Source organism: Mastigoproctus giganteus, chromosome 14 (assembly GCF_048544385.1).
Source record: "Mastigoproctus giganteus isolate SK-2022 chromosome 14, ASM4854438v1, whole genome shotgun sequence".
Lineage (NCBI taxonomy): Eukaryota > Metazoa > Arthropoda > Arachnida > Uropygi > Thelyphonidae > Mastigoproctus > Mastigoproctus giganteus.
The window spans coordinates 92,106,154-92,123,925 of NC_143588.1; the positions used below are offsets into that span (position 1 = coordinate 92,106,154).

General features: G+C 34.4%; 1 protein-coding gene across 4 annotated transcripts in view; it reads right to left on the reverse strand.

Moving 5' to 3' along the window:
* The window catches only part of LOC150075356 (SUN domain-containing ossification factor), a 196,935-nt gene that overhangs the window by 105,184 nt on the left and 73,979 nt on the right, over positions 1–17,772 (reverse strand). The window lies entirely within an intron of this gene.

Here is a 17,772-nt window from a genome sequence, read left to right on the forward strand (position 1 = left end):
CCAAGGCTGCACAGCAAATACTGCAGTGAGTGAACTTAGCTTCAGGAGTGACTTTCTTTATTGTAGCTACAACACCACTATGCTTTCCTGTTAAAGCCTGCACTCCCATGCCAATGCAATTCTTCCAAAAAATATTGTGTTCCTTCATAAAATTGTCCAATTTTTTAAATATTTCATTTGCAGTTGTTTTACTAAATCTGTACGTAGACCTTTACTAAGTCCTCAAATGCTGCACAGTAACTTATTAAAGCAACAATGCATACTGACAGCAACACTGCCACGTAAGAGAGTTTTCCAGGAAGGAATATAAAACACGAGATAAGACTGTCACAATTTTAAGCTTTCCAAGAAACATATAGCTATCCGCTCGGAGGTTGAGCAAACAAAATATTTGAAAATCAGCATGATTTGTGAACTGTTAGATTGAAAAAAGATAGGCAAGACAATTATTTACCTTTAGAAGGGAAATTTTTAATGTTTTATTTTTCATAATTTCATAAATTTAAAAACATTCAACCGTTCATTATTCACTTACCAAATCTTTTTCCAAGTACCACCAGTTGAGAAATGCTGATCTAGATCATCAAGTCCATACACTCTGCCCATCTTTGCAAAATTTATGGGAAACCTTATAGATTGCTTGCAATGTTATGCTACTATAAAATTTATTACCAGAATACCACATCTGTGTAAGGCAGTGATAAAATCTTGTGGAGGATATTTTGATGAAAAATCAGTATAATTGTAAATATTAATCATTTCAATATTTTTTTTTGCTGTAAATATTTCAATGCATAATAAAAAAAAAATTTAAAATACTTTGTAGTGTTTTTTTTTATTTTAAATCTTACATTGTCAGAGTAACAAAAACTGCTGTTATACACTGATTCCAAACTTTTAGGTGTGTGTGGGGGGGAGGGGGGGAGAAAAAATGCACAGGAGAGAAGTACTAAATATTATACAGTTTTAATAATAGAATAGCAATTGCTTAAAAAAAAAAAACGGTACTCACCTTGAATAAATCTGCAGTGGTGTATTAAGAAGAGGTGGTTAGTGTTTAGGTTGAATTGTTAGCTAAGAAACTAAGGGGGGAAAAATGAAGATAAAAAACAAAATTTAACATAAGCGCAAGGAGGTAGAAGTGTACACATCCGATCCTTGGTTGTCATTAAAGAGGGAAGAAGTAATTTAAAAGCCTGAATAAAATAATACAATGAGGCCAATAGTCATTACAAAGGACTTTCATTAAATAATAACATCTTCAGTTGGCAATTGAGTGGGCAGAGAATGCGTGTTGTTTTAAAAGTTTAAGTTTATACTCTCGTGATGGACTTTTTTACACGTGGGAAATTTAACCGTGAAAGGTTCCAAGCTGGTGAAAGGTTGAAGGGGAGTTTGGCATTAATAATTTTAAGATTAGAATGATGTCGACACCATTCAATCACGAGTGCTTCATATTGACGAATTCTATAATTGGATTTGAGTTTAATAATGGTAATGGCAGAGTCGAAACATGGTGAAACCCATGTTTAGTCTCTAGAGCAAAGTTTCCGGCATTCCCCTCCCCCCATACTTCTCCTTCAATCCATGCACGGTACTAAGTACTATAGGTTTTGATACCTTTCGTGTTTGGGGTTTTCATTAAAAAAAAAATAATAATTACATTATCTAATGTGCATGCGTGCACACACCCCCTTAGCTAGTTTCATTTGTACATAGTTTTATAATTTTACTCTTTCTGTTTAAGCTCTTTCTAAAATTTTTGCTTAGTAAGTGCTAAATCAGTTTCAAAAATTTATTATATATCATACTACTGACTTTCAGGAGCTTTTTTTTTTTTTTCCCCATACACATTAAATTATAGTTATTTCTGTTATAATTAACATGATCTAAGTAACCTAAATTTCTTCAGATATAAAATAAAATATTCAAACTTAATAAATTTAATCAAATTTAAAAGTTTCAAATTTAACAAATTCTAGTACTTTTCTTACTTTTTTTCATTTATATTAATTATATAAAATAACTACACAAAAAAAAAAAAAAAAAAAAAAAGAAAGAAACAAGACAAACAAACTGACTACATTCCTATATTCTTCCTTTCCTGTACATAAGAGTAAGAAGATTATCAGATGCAAGTGTCAGCTACTTCTGAGTAAACTATTAATACCCTAAGTACATGACCTTCTGAGTCAATAACATGTCAAACAAGCAGTGGCACAGTGACAACTAAGACAAGATACTAGCCAAAAAAAAAAAAAAAAAAGTACACAATCTAAATGCACATAATCAAATAGTTTAGTAGTATTAGTTTATAAAAATTAACTGTATATTTGCAAATATGATACTATAATCACTGAAGCATTCATAAAATTTAAAAATCCCAAATTTCTTGGGATGCGAGACTGAAATTTGATTAATTTAGTTAGGTTCACAAGTTAAGAAGTTTCAATAGATTCCCTAATGTTTTAGATATTATAAAGAAAATGTTACTATTTTAAAACTAGATGAAAATCTAGTTTTAAAATAGAAAATCATGTAAGTGGAGCATTGACTGAAATCTGACCTTGAATACATCATATCAAAACATTACAACTTTAAATGCTCACAGCTCAAAAATATAAAAGGGTTAATTTTATTTTTTATAATTTTAATTAATATTAAAATTCTAATTCTTGGCTACACTACAATGTAGTAACATAGTAGTGTAACCAAGAATAATATACTACTTCTTATGCAAGAATAATATTTTCTTTTATTCCTCCCTATGATGTAGAGTAATTTGGTTACCCTACATCATAAGGAGGAATAAAATGATCTCTGATCAAGTGATCTCAATGTTTGCAAGTTAACTTGAACATTGATATCACTGTCTGATTAATTTTGCTAGTTTAAATTTTCATAAGACTACATCATGAAATTTGGATGAGGTAGATCCAATTCTCTTTTACAACTTCTGCTTACAAATTGATTTAACTTTTAACAAAGTTTCCTACTTTACTTCCTTAAGAAACATAACTGCTTCATGATTATAAAATGATTTCAGAATTTACCATCATGTTACTTGTTAAATATTATAATAATGATTAATTATTTGTTTATATACAAGTATATCCTTGTATACCAGCATCTGCAGCCAAGTGATCAGAGGCAAGAGTGCAGCAGCAAACGCTCTTTGAGTAGACCGAGGGTTCTTTTTTTTTTTTTTTTTTTTTTTGTAGTTGTTGATGCATTGGCTTCTGTGGCCATAATGCACCTCCCAAGGTTTTTGCAGTACTTTGATCCAAGCCCGAGGCGGGATTCGAACCCGCGACCTTTGGGTTGCCAGGAAGGCACTTTACCCACCCAACTAGCCTGGTCAGCGACCGAGGGTTCAAGCCCAACTGCTAAATACGGTCGATCTGCCAACACGCACTGGACCAGCATGGCAGATTATGCTCCATTTCCCTCAACATGAATTGTTGAGGAGGCTTCCATTCTGCAGTAGATTGATAATGGCTGCTGCTTACCTATATCCTTGTATATAAAGATAACTAATAATTTTATTAATTACTGCCAAAAAGCTGATATTCAAAAGTATTTGCCATCTTCTGATGCAAGCGCGATTTACTTTTCAAAAAAATAAAAAAATAAAATAAATGAATAAATAATTTATACAATGCATCCAAAAAATTTAATTGTATTTTGCATCAAACTGCTACTGGATTATATAAAACTGCAACAGGGGTTTATAAGATGTTTTTAAGTATTTTGGTTCCTAAAATCTTATTATTACATTGTACTTTATGGTAATTTTTGCTATTTGTTCACTTACTAAGGATGCATATGGAATATACATAAATTGGGTGTTTTTCCTATCCTTGGGGATATTTGGGTTGTTGAATTTTTCTTGTCTTTTTGATGGTCCTGTTTATGAAGTGTTAGACTACACATTGTCGCTGAAGGTTTGATAAATATTTTATTTCACCCTGCAGGGCCAGTGGCAACAGGTTATCAAAATGAAACTTTTAAAATGCATATTTTGTTTCCTAAAGGGTAACCGGAGTTGTAGTACAGAATCCTCCCTGTGTCTGTTGGTTTTCTGTATATTTTGGTAAAGAGTAGCCCTTCTTGTATCATTAAACTTAAATCTAAAAAGGCAAGGCCTTTATTGATTTTAAGTTTAATTTATTTATATTTTATTTAAGTTTAATTTTATCCTATTCAATTTAGAAAGAGATTTCAGGGCTTTTTATGAACATGTGAAAATTAGAATTCTCATGTGGCCAAATTGTAATTACATTGTCAAGTGTACTAGCCACAATGAGTTTGAATTAGGTGTTCTGTACTGCTTGATCAAATTAAGGTAACTAAAAACCAAAAATTAATAATTTAAGAAAACAAGTAAATCATCTTATTTTTAATTTTGTAGTCACTGAAGAAGCAGAGAAGAAAAAATCTGCAAAACTAACAACTGTCAAGCTTTCTTAGTAATAAATAGATTCTAAAACCTATTACAGGTGAAGTGCTTTTGTTTCAAGTGATTTGATCAGGATAACTCAACAACATGTTATTTAAACATTATATTATGCCACAGCACGTTCAATGCATCCACGTGTTTATTGATATGTTGCAGACAGAGTAAAAAGTTGCAAAGAACATGCTCTAACATTTCCTCTGACACGGAAAGAATTATCTTCAATCACTTTCTTCAGTGCAGAATGGTTCGTGAGGTTCATTCTGAGACACGATCTTTGAAAGAACACCCCAGAGATAAAAATCACATCGGTTCAAATAAAGTGATGTTGCCATACACCTTAGGGTGGCAGTTAGAAACCATCCTGCTGTCAAAATTTTCATCCAGGAACTCCAGGACCACTCCTCCAGTATGGGGCACCATGCTTTTGTCATTCATGTCAGTGCTACAGCCGTATATAAAAAGGCACAAAATTGTCTAATGACACTGAGGTAGACATCACTTGTGATGTTTCCATTAACAAACAAACACTGGCCCAAAAATGCCAAATGCAGAACACACACAACACATAGTGACTCTTTGTGCATGTAATGGATTATCAACAATAATGTGGCTCAGATTCTCTGGAGCCAAAAATCTTGCATTTTGTTTTTTCATATACCCATACAAATGAAAATGCACTTTATCAGAAACTCAAAACTTTGTTTATATCTAGTTCTTACTCTCTAACAGTACATTAAGTTCAATGGCAAATTGAACAAGCTGTTCTTTTACATTTGTTGTTAGTGGTTGGCTGAGTTTAATTCTATAAGGATATGCAGACAAGTAACTTTGATAAATCTTCCTTGCTGTGCTATAAGACCTCATCTGTTGTGAAAGTTCATGCAAACTCTTCCTTGGGCTTTGCAGTGAGATTTCCTAGTTTCATTAATTTTTTATAATGTTCTTAATGATCTTCCAAGGAAGGTCTTGGCTGTATGATCTTATCTTTCATCTAAAACACTGCCTGTTCCATCAAATTAATCCACAAGCCATGATGTAAAAATCTGCAGTGAATGTTCCTCAGTTGCTTTCTTAATAATGTGAAACAGCTGCTATCTCAAAGACATTCACAAGGTGGAGAAATGACCTTAAGCTACAATTAAAACAGGCAATGGATCACTAATAATGCTACCACCTCAAGTTGCAAGACATCACACAATGAAAAATTCACATGAAATATGAGCAGTGTATGAAATCATTTTACATTGCTGTTATTGGAATTTCTAGAAAATCTGATGTATCTTATTTGAGCAGAAAGACTCAAATTCTCACTTCTGTAGTATTCTTTAACAATAAAAAAACTTTTATTCAATGCTGTCTGTATGTTGCCATTTTCTTATCAGCTGGATGGAGAGCACTCAGTGTTGCCAACCAAATCGAGGCAGTGTTAGATAGGTCGGAAAACTGCTAGCTTGGGGGGGGGGGGGATACAAGGACTAATAGATTAACAGTAGCCACTGGCAGAGGCGAAAGCGATTCTTGCACTGCTTCTATTGGAATGAGCAGCAGCCTGGAAAAGCAGGGTATTTCAGAGACTGCTGGGAGTCATTGCGGTACGAGTAAACACATGGGTTGTGTTAGGGTAGCTAAGAATAGGAACAGGTGCATGTATACTTGGGTGTACACCAATGCTAGGAGTTTGGTAAATAAATTTGATGAATTTGAGGTATTGCTCAAAACATCAAAGGCAGATATTGTTGGGATATCAGAGACGTGGTGTCACACAGATATAAGGAATGCAGAATTGGAATTTGGGGAGTATATGGGATACATATAAACAAATGTGTACAGAAAGGATAGACAGGATAGGAAAGGAGGAGGGGTTATGCTATTAGTTAAGAAACACAAAATCCAAGGAAGTGAAGCCAGTCAACATTGCTGGACAATGCAGTGTCGAGTCAGTTTGGTGTGACATAAGCATTGGGAGATCAAAATTGAGAGTAGGAGTGTGCTATAGGTCTAATGACTCTGATGAGTATAATAAGAAACTGTACAGGGAAATAGTGGGCCAGTAAATCAGAGTCTTATAATGAGGGATTTTAATTTCACAGATATTGACTGGAATTTTTGGGTTGGTCACTCACACACTAGCAAGGCTTTTGTGGATTTATTGGATGATTGTTTTCTACATCAGCATGTTTGGGAGGCAATTGAGGGAGTAATATACTTGATTTGATTATCAGTAGTGATTCTTCATGCATTAAGAATCTGCAGATAAAGGAACCACTAGGTGGCAGTGATCACAGTGTGCTGAAGTGGGATTTACTCAAAGCGGTAACTACAATCAGGGGTAAAGGGAAGGGTTTTTGCTCTCGTAAAGGCGACTATGATGGTCTGAGACGGTATTTAAATTCTATACAGTGGGACCAACTGATGATGTTACCAACAGCAAATTCAAAATGGGAAGCATTCAGGAAGCTACTAGGCTTTACATACCAACTAAGAAATATTGTTCAAGGTTTAGGCATAAATGGATGTCAGATGAACTAATGAGACATGTGGCAGAGAAGAAAAATGCATGGGATACATATAAATTAATGGGTGACATGGAAGCCTATGATAGATATAAGCTGGTCTGTGACAAAGTCACAAAGGAGATTAGGCAGGCAAAGGCAGATTATAAGAAATCCTTGGCCAAGGATGCAAATAAAAACAGAAAAGAGTTCTTTACCTATGTAAACTCTAGAAGGAAAGGGATAAATCAGATTGTTCCACTGGATATTGATGGTTGAACTGTTGATGATCCTGCTCAGGTAGCTAACAAACTAAATGAGTATTTTACATCTACATTCACACATGAGGAGTTATTCAGGAAGGGGAATGCCAGAGGTGCAGTAAACTCTGGCAGTGAGCTAGATGATTTTGTAATAACTGAGAGGAAAGTGGAGAAGAAATTGTCGAGGATAAACATAAAAAAGGTACCCGGGGTGGATGGGATCTATCCAGTTATATTAAAGGATGCTGCAAAGGAAGTAAGCAAACCCTTAGTCATAATTATGAGAGCTTCTTTGGACTCAGGGGAGGTACCCATAGACTGGAGATGTGCAAATGTGACCCCAATTCACAAAGGAGGATCAAAGGCCGACATGATGCTTTATAAGCTTGCTTTCTTGCATCATACGCTACAACCAATGCAACTGCTGTACAAATTGGAGCAGTATGGCATTAAGGGAAAGTTACTGCAATGGATAAAGGAATGGTTGAGAGGGAGACGGCAGAGTGGTAATAAATGGACACTGCTCTACACGGACTAACGTGATTAATGGAGTCCCCCAGGGTTCGGTGCTGGGTCCATTGTTCTTTTGTGTATTTATTAATGATATTGATGAAGGTATATCAAGCCTAATGTCCAAGTCTGCAGATGATACAAAGGTTGGCAGGGTTGTTAATGACAGTAAAGAAAGTATGCTACTGCAACAGGATCTAGAAAAGTTGGGCAGATGGGCAGAGAAGTGGCAACTGAAGTTTAACATTGACAAATGCAAAGTACTCCATATGGGTAGCAGTAACCCAAGAGAAACGTACCAACTCTGTGGTACTACACTCAGAGAAGTGGAGAATGAAAAAGACCTGGGGGTAATTGTGCAGTCAGATATGAAGTTCTCTGAGCAGTGTAGATGGGCTGACAGAGCAGGTCATGGAGTTTTGTCAATGATATATAGCAAGGGTGGGCAACCCCACGGCCTTAAGGCCGCATGCAGCCTTCTAAGATCTTATGTGCGGCCTTTGTCACACAAAGATGAAATAAAATCATTAAATAATCCTACTACTTTTAAACTAATATTTTTTAAAATTAAATACAGTAATACCCCGAAGTTACGCGATAGGTGGGTCCGACGAAAATCGCGTAAGTCGAATTCGCGTAAGTCGGGGTACAACTTTGCATATAAACACATATAAATTTTGCTTAATTGGGACCAAGGACTAACAAAAACACTAGTTTAGAAGAAAAATATTTAATAAAATTGCAGTTCTTTATACATATTAATACAAAATATGTATTAAAAAAACAAATGACTTACGTTAAAAAGTTATTTCGATGTCGATGGCTTCATAAAATCTAACAAATTCGTCTGACGACACAGCGCGTTCTTTTTTTCACGCAGAATTTCTTCGTAGCAAGCTAATAATTTTTTTATTCCTTGCTTTGTAGCTATAACGCGTTCTTCGTTGGAGTCTATGTTTTCTAAAATTTTTAAGCCCTTTACAATTGAGCCCTTTTCAGTTTTCAACCTCTCAAGTTTGCAATTGTCATGTGCTTTTCGCCGTTGCTTCATTTAGGCCTGTAGCACGTGCAATATCACATGGTCTTTCATTTCGCTCAAAGCGTTTCACAATTTCATATTTTTTCTCTATCGACAGAGGCGGACTGGCCATAAGCCTTACCGGGGAAACCTCGGTGGGCCAGTGTGATTTTGGCCATAAACCATAGTATGAGGCCACTATAAATTTTCCCGGGTAAGAATTTTTGACCCAGTCCGCCTCTGTTTATCGATAATTGCTTTTCTTTTTCTCTCTGAATCTGCAGTGTCTTCACCAGGACGCTTCCTTTTCACACCTTTTAATTAAGTATTTTACTCATTTTTAGGGAATAAAGCACAATTTCAAAACGAGGAGGCACGCTTGATACGCATAAACAAAGCTGCGCGCATGTAGCAACTGAATAAACAACACCATAAAGGCAGAGATACACTATTAACACCTCACATTTCTAGGGGTTACTACCATAAAACAATAAAAATCCAGTTGCGTTTCTGCTAGTGAAATCTGTTATAAACTGGTAGTAAACTCGATCTAATTGCATTTGCGATTATACCGATAGCTGGAATTGTGTTGGTTTTTACGTTATTATGGTGAAATGTGTTTCCCCTTCACTGAAAAAAAAAACATAAAAGCAGCAAAGTTGAATTTTGTTCATCTTTCGCTCTCATTCTCCGCCGTTGCACCGTATATCGATAACATATGAAAAACGACCTTGAAGATAGTGGGCGGCAGCGTTGCCAAACGAAAAAATCAAGAACCGCGTAACTCCGAGTTCGCGTAAGTCGGGGTAGCGTAAGTCGGGGTATTACTGTATTCAAAACGTTTTAATAATAAAAAGTATATATTTTTTTCACAATATAAAAACATTCAAATAATTAAAAAAGGAAAATACAATTTTTTGATCTAAAAAGTAAAATATATCATGTTTAACTTTTTCTATTTATTTAAAAATCATTTTTATATACCACAAATGATAAAAAACGAAAGCTAATCCTCTGTTAAGTTTGTTAAAATTAAAAATTTTTTTTTAACAAAACAATATTTCTTAAAAAAAATTAAGAGTTAATAATTTGACGAAAATAGTTTTTTATTTTAAAATTTAAATTGTAACATCGTGATTTTTTATCTGTTGCTTTTATATGCATATTTGTAACTATGAATATTTTGACAACCATATTTATTCGTGTCTTGAATTTTGTAATCCTGTAATTTCTCATTTGATTTCACAATTGCTTAATTTTTAGATTGCCCATCATGTCCAAAAAAGTTAAAAGGAAGTTGAATGAAGAAAACAGAACATTTAAAGAGGATTGGGAGATGCAGTATTTTCTTATTTCTGTGAAAGACAAAATGGTTTGTTTGATATGTAATACAGCACTAACAACATTAAAAAACATACAATGCAAATCAACATTATCTATCTCACAAGGACCATAAATATGTAAAATTAGAAGAAGCTCGTATATCTGCACTTCAAAAAACGAAGAAAAAAAAACAGCACCAGGAAAAGGCTTTTGGTGTTTCTATTAAGCAAGGAACTTCTGCAACCGATGTTACATACAAAATAGCGCATGTACTTGGAAAAAAAGGCAAACCATTTAGTGACATCGAAATGATAAAATAATGTATTGTCGAAGCAGTAGGATGTTTGGATCCGGAAAAAGTTGATAAATACAAACAATTACCTCTTTCAAGAAAAACTAACTAATAGACAACATGAATTAGCTCAGAACGTAGAACAACTTCAGGTAATATTTCACTCTAAAGATGTATTTTTTCAATAGCGTTAGATGAAACCACTGATAGAAATGACTCTGCTCAAATATTATATTTTATTTGTGCTATAACTGAAGATTTTCACTGTTATGAGGAACTACTGGCTTTGGGTACGCTCACTGGAAGGACTTGTGGAACTGATATTTTTAACAACTTTAAAGAAATGTCTTGAGAGAGGACTAAACCTTGGTAACCTGGTGAGTGAATGCACAGACGGTGCACCTTCTATGAGAGGAAAGCGAGAAGGATTCGTTTCATTGTTAAAAAAAGAAAAGCCCAATTTAGAAAAGTTAATTTTGTTCCACTGTATATTACACCAACAAAACCTTTGCGCTAAATCCTCCACATTGAGCAATACTTTGGACAAAATTATTGCAATTGTTAACTTTATTTGAGTAAATGCTTTAAGACATCGCCAATTTCGAAGCATGCTTATATTGGATGATGAGACAATGTCGGCTTGCCATATTATTGTAAAGTGCGCTGGTTATCAAAAGGACAAATTTTAGTAAAAGTTTTGGCTTTGCGAGAACAACTTAAAAAATTTTACAAGGAACGACAACAAGAATGTGATTTATTAGATGAAGAATTTTGTAGAAATGCTGTGTTTTTGTGGGATATTATGGAAAAGCAAAATGAATTAAATGTTTATTTGCAGGGAAAAACAAGACATATATGACATGTGGCAAAAAATTCAGGTATTTCGAAAAAAATTTATTTTTTACAAAACTCTTTTCTCTAAATCAGAAATATTTGGGGAACATTTCCCTCATTTAAAAAATATTTTAAAGGAGCAGAAATATGTTGTATGTGACACTTTCAAAGACTATATATAACCATATTGGACATGCTAATTGAAGAATACAATGACAGATTTTCTGATTTCGAAGAACATACTTTAGAAATGAAATTGACGTATGAGCCACATTTAGTTGATATCCTGACGGCACCCACGGAACTACAGATGGAATTAATTGAATTAGGAGAACATAATATGATAGACTTTTTTTGATACAAAAAAAGATCCTATCGAAATATGGAAAAATGCAGTTGAATACCCATGTTTACGTCAACATGCTCGTCGACTGTTGTCTTGCTTTGCAACTACGTATTGTTGCGAATAAACTTTTTCATACCTTACACAAATTAAGTCATTTAAGGACTCAGATATCTGATATTCATTTAGAAGACCAACTCAAGTTGCGTACAACTAAGATGGAGCCTAATATCCAGTTGTTATCTAATAAAAAAACAAACCCAAAAATCTTATTAGTTAATTATCAAAAAAGATGTTTCGGCTGAAACCAATGCATTCTGATGAGTTTAGCTCATTAAAAATGTGCAATCGAAGTGGTTTCAGTCGAGACATCTTTTTTGGTAAACAACTCAACCACCAAAGCATCAAATCTTCAACTCATTAGTTAACTCATTAAATTATTTTTTACAATAGTACAGTTTTTTCTAATTATTCTTGTATAATACACAGAGAGAATGTTAAAAAATTGCTATAAATTTTCATTTGAATAACAATTTAGAAAATAATTTATCTTTATAATTACATTTTTTTAAATTTTGTGTTCATATAAAATGTAGGTGGATGTATTATGATGAGAATATTGTAAATATGTATGTTTTATTGAAATTTATGCCTTTTCTATAGTTATATGTAATAAAATTTAACACTGATAATTAAGTATGTTTTACTTCGTAAGTAGTGGTTCGAAGGATCGGTGCGGCCTTTCCACTATATCCGAAAAGAATGTGGCCTTTTATTCAAAAAAGGTTGCCCACTCCTGATATATAGGAATTTTGCTAGCAGAGACAAGGAGGTGATTATCCCTTTGTATAAGGCAATGATCAGGCCACACCTTGAGTACTGTATACAGGTCTGGAGGCCTCATTTTAGGAACGATGTAGAGTTGCCAGAATGAGTACAGAGAAGGGCAACAAGATTGGTGAGAAGAACAAAGGGGTGTGCTTATGAAGAAAGGCTTAAGGTCTGCAAGTTGCAGCAGCTGGAGACTAGGCACCTGCGAGGTGTATAAGGCATTGAATGGTTTGAGCAGGCTCAATGCTGATGGGATACTTCCGCTTGCTCAGATTAAGAACCTGAGGGGGGCCACAGATTCAAATTAAGGAAAGACAGTTATAGAATAGATATGCAGAAGTTTGCCTTTGGCCAGAGGGTAGGTGATTGCTAGAACAGACTTTCATCTGTTGTTGTTGTGAAAGAAAAATTTGGAGTGACCGGATGGGTGAAAGAGGAAGGGTTTTTTTGGGCTGATGCTGTATAAGCTTGTTTTCTTGCATCATATGTCCCAACTAATGCTAATAACAGCCAAACAGACAGTAAAAAACACATGTAGAGTGCATTGGAGGGAGTCTTATTTAAAATAATTAACTGAAAATACACATTTAAATATAGAAAAATTTATTTTCTACAGAAATTTTTCAAATAAAAATGTGATTTTTGCTCATAAAACTAAAAATAAATATGGCATCAAAAAAGTGAACGATTCTGAATTATTTCTTGTCAAGTTTTGAGGTTATAAAATGGAATTACGTTTTCTGAATGCACAATTACTTCTTGAAGTAAATAGGCACATTTGGTGGAGGGTTAGTGATTTGTAAAAATTTGATACAGTGAATGTTCCTTGGTTGCTTTATTCAGTGAAACAGCTGCTATCTCAAAGACATTCACAAGGTGGAGAAATTGCCTTAAGCCACAATTAAAACAGGCAATGAACCACTAATAGTGCTACAATCTCAAGTCTCAAGACATCAAACAATGAGAAATTCACTTGAAATCATGTGCAGTGTGTGAAATAATTTTACATTGCTGTTATTGGAATTTCTAGAAAATCTAATGTTGGATTACTGGACTTTTATTACTGAATTTATATTTGGTTGCAGGCACCTCCGTAGCCAGAGGGCAGGAACAGCAGTGTGTAGCACACGCTTTGGATGCAGAAAGGTCAGGGAATGACCACCGAATATCCCCGGAGCAATATGGCCTTAGTTGCTAATGTTCCTAAAAAAACTAATTTGGTTGCAGATAATGGTATAAATATCATAGGTGCACAAAAATAAGCCCCTCCCCCTACACAACAGCATTTTGTTTTATTTTATATATTGTGCTGAGACTTGTAAAACCTACCAATATCGAATATACACCCCCCCCCCCCCCAAAAAAAAAATTTTTCTGAATGTGCCACCAGTGGACATTCTCCCAGTGGTGTTAAGGAAACTTGGGCATGTTGCAATGCCAAGTGTAAAATGCTGATGTTCAGGTTTCACATGTAAGCCACATGTGCAGAATTTAAGTTAAGTCTGGTCATTTTGTAACAACCAAATCTTATGCTTACACCTTTAACACTGGTGAAACTGTTAGTAATCATGGGTGCTGAGATTATGCCTTTACTCTACAGAGGAATAATTGAGCTTCTTTGGAAAATAGGCAAATACCAAGTGGTATGTGATTGTGATTCTCATCCCCTAATTCTATCAACCTACTCAATGGGGCCTGAGTGGCCAAAATCTCATGTGGACTCCACACAGAAATATTCTAGCTCCCACCCCACATCCTTTGCCAACAAGTAAGAATCATAATCTTTGAGGTTATGATGGCCACAGTGTGAAACCTAACATTTCAAAGTTACAATTTTGTGAGTGGCTGCCAGATACCACACCTGCAGAAATCTAATGCTTCAAATATGTTCTTGTTTATACTCCAGAACAACCACTATGTCAGAGGAGTTTACAACTAATCATTTTGACAATGAATGGAATAGCCGTATTTATCAGTCACACAGGTCTGAACCACAATCCACTGGAACATGTGCATTTCTGTGCTCTCAAATATGCTGTAAACTCCTCTGAACTAGTGGTTACACCAGGGACAAACTAGAATATATATTTTTAATAATCTTGTTGCCACTACTCTATCAACTGCAGCAGAAGGGTATTCAAGCAGTGGTAATTTGGGTAGCATGAATAATGCCACACTGTCAAAAAAATTTTGGCCACACATTTGTATGGCATACTAAAAATTTTATCACTACACTACACTGCCCTCAACTTTTACCTCAATGAGTTAAATATAGTCAAGGCTAATAAAGCTTATCAATCTCCTGATCCTAATGCTTGCTCTGATTGAAATATAAATTCTTTATTTCATCCTAAACTTTTACCTATTATTCAAATAAAATAATCTTTATTGGTATATGACATAAATAAATACCATCAGAGCAAACATCAAGAATTAAAAAAAAAAAAAAGGAAGTATACTGCAACTGGCTTATATCAAAATCTCCAGCCTCATTTTCTGCCTACACTAAAGCTAATAATAGTTGCAAAAAAGTTAAAAAATCCAAAAGTTGAGTTTTGAAGATTTTAAAAAGCAAAAAACTAGCCTGTTGTCAGACAGCAGTCAGGCTTTTTGATTCATTTCTAAATGCAACTGGACAACTTTTGTTTATTCTTACCTGCTCCTTCTTCACATTATCTAAATTTAAAACTGATTAATAGCATCTTACCTATCCTCTACTGATTATTTTGGTAGATTTTCTCCAACTATGCCACAAATACATTCCTCTCAATACCTTTCCCCCCCCTCACAGAAAGAGAAATTCTCAATATCCTCAATACCAGCAAGTCTTTAAGGATCTCATGGCATTTCTCCAGCAGTTCTGAGAATCTGTATTCTTTTTATATTCTCTTATTTTCCAGATGTTTTTCTTTCTATGGAAATTTGCCCAGTCCCCAAGAAGGGGGACAAATTTTTGTAATTTTAATTATTACCTAATCTCCTTACTTTAACTTTCTGTAAAATAATGAAATCCATCAATTCTATTAAAAAAATTCTGTAAATTCATTATTTGCTCATGACCATCAACAATTTTTCACCTGAATAACAGTTCACCATTACAGTTGCTCTTAGTGTTGATACACTTTGAATTGAATTCATCCTGCTGACTGGAGGATGAATTCTATGGAGATGTTTGAACATACAAGCTGTTGCTACTCTAGGATATTTCAAAGCATCTGATCATGTTTGGCATAAAAGCCTTCTAAAGCTAGCTTCCTTCGTATGATTCATCTTTTGATTTTTGTAATTGGATAGCTAGTTTCTTCTATGGTCAATTACATATGCAGATGTTCCCCAATGTTTACCACAACTGGAATATCTCAAGATTGTGTTCTTTCACCTGTTTTATATCAATGACCTTCTTCCACTAACTGGAATCATATCCATAACTTTGATGAGAGTAAACTACATTCTAATTTACAGTTCAATAAACCTTGCACTGTACAACCAACCACAATTATTGAATATCCACTGCCAATTCCCTAAATATTTATCTGACAATCATCCTCCAACTACTGGAGGAAGAGGATTCTACTTTAATTGCAAACTTTAATCATTTAATTTTTATTGGAAATATAACTTCAAATAAAGACCCTCCCCAAAAAAAAAAAAGGTTATAATCTATGTCAGTCATTTTCAGCAACAGTTTAAACCTTTATGGACATAAGCATATCATAAATATCGCTTCCACACACATTCTTTTTTCACTCCCAGAGTTTTTTATTCTGAGCATCTGTTAACTCTTACAAATGTACCCTGTCAGTGAATATTGTACCTGGTAGCAGCCACAAACACCTCAAACTCCCTAACAGAGAAGTAAGATTAATCAATGACTCATCCTTCTTTCACAAACTCATGCCATTCCCTCTCACACAGATATTTGGTCTTTGGTACACACTTTTTCTATAAGTATTTCCATAGGCATAAGTCAGCTGGCACTGAAATTCCACTTCTTTCTTCAAAGTCAATTCAAACATGTGCATCAACTACTCAGCAATCATTTACAGTTCAGATGAAGATATTTTTATTTAATTAGGCTGGAGAAACATTTCATCTTATGCATTCCTGAACATTGAAAAACACAGATGGTCAAGTAATTCCAAGTTTCTAAGGGCTTCTTTAATCCTAAAACCATTTAATGCTGTGGCGTGAGCTTTATAACTTCAATATTCATAATGAGTATTTGTTTTCACAAAAGGAAAACAAACAACATGACAATGAAGAAAAATACAATCTTACAGATTCTCAATATGGATGCTGGAAGTGAGGTGTTCAACATCCCAACAAAATAATTGCCTGCTGCACTTTATGGAGCATATAGTTTTTGTGAATTGTGTAAATATCTAGTAATACACTGCATCTTGGATACAGTTCATTATTAACTATTGCCCTCACAAAAAGAAAGAAATGGGGTTGTGTGGTGAATGAGGGAGGACCACTTAAAGGGTCTAACCATGACTAATCCTGTGGCCTGGGAACTGCTGATTTATAAAACTTCTCACTTACAGCATGTGATGGAGAAGTTCACCATCCTTGTTGAATAATAATTTTCTTCCAGGTCATCAATCATTGATTTCTACTGACAGAAAGTTTGAGCATAGCCAGATATGAGATACCAGTAACTGTCATTCCACTGAAAAAGAAATGGCTATTAAAACTTTTTTGAACTAAAGACACAGAAGATATTAACTTTGAGGATGTTGCATATCCACTGCAGGTACTTCTTAGAGCTCTCACTGCCCACACAATCTAACATTATGAGGATTGACTATGACAAATGTGGAACCCCCCACCCCCTCAGCAAAAACAACATTGATCATGTTCATTTTCAAGCTGCCAATATGCTAGCTAATACAGAATGCTTTTCATTCTTTTTAACTAAACTGATTTGTAGTTTATAATTTGAAGAGTTTTATTAAAAAACACAAATTTACTATTTTCCAAATTGTTGGTTGCAGAAGCTGTAGTTTGTGGCTGGCATGGTACATGAATTTTTCCAGCCTTTGGAGGTATGTCAGCATCACTCATTTCACTGTTTAATTTCTCACAGTAGGCCTACCAATTTTCTTACCATGCACTACACAATACCTAGTTGGCATAAAATTCCTGTGCCATACATAGATAAGTCTTTTAAAAAGATTACCATTGCAATATGCACAAAATAATCTTCACTATGCTTGTATTGATGACTCAGTTGCCTCAAATCCCTTTGAGGGGGATTTGAGGCAACTCTTCGTGTTTGAGTTAGAATTAAAAAATTAACAATGAACATATTAATTCTATAGGCATATGCAAAATTTTCTTAAGAATCATTTTTAAGTACAGTAACTGATGAATGTGATTTGTTATGACTATTTATGATTAATGA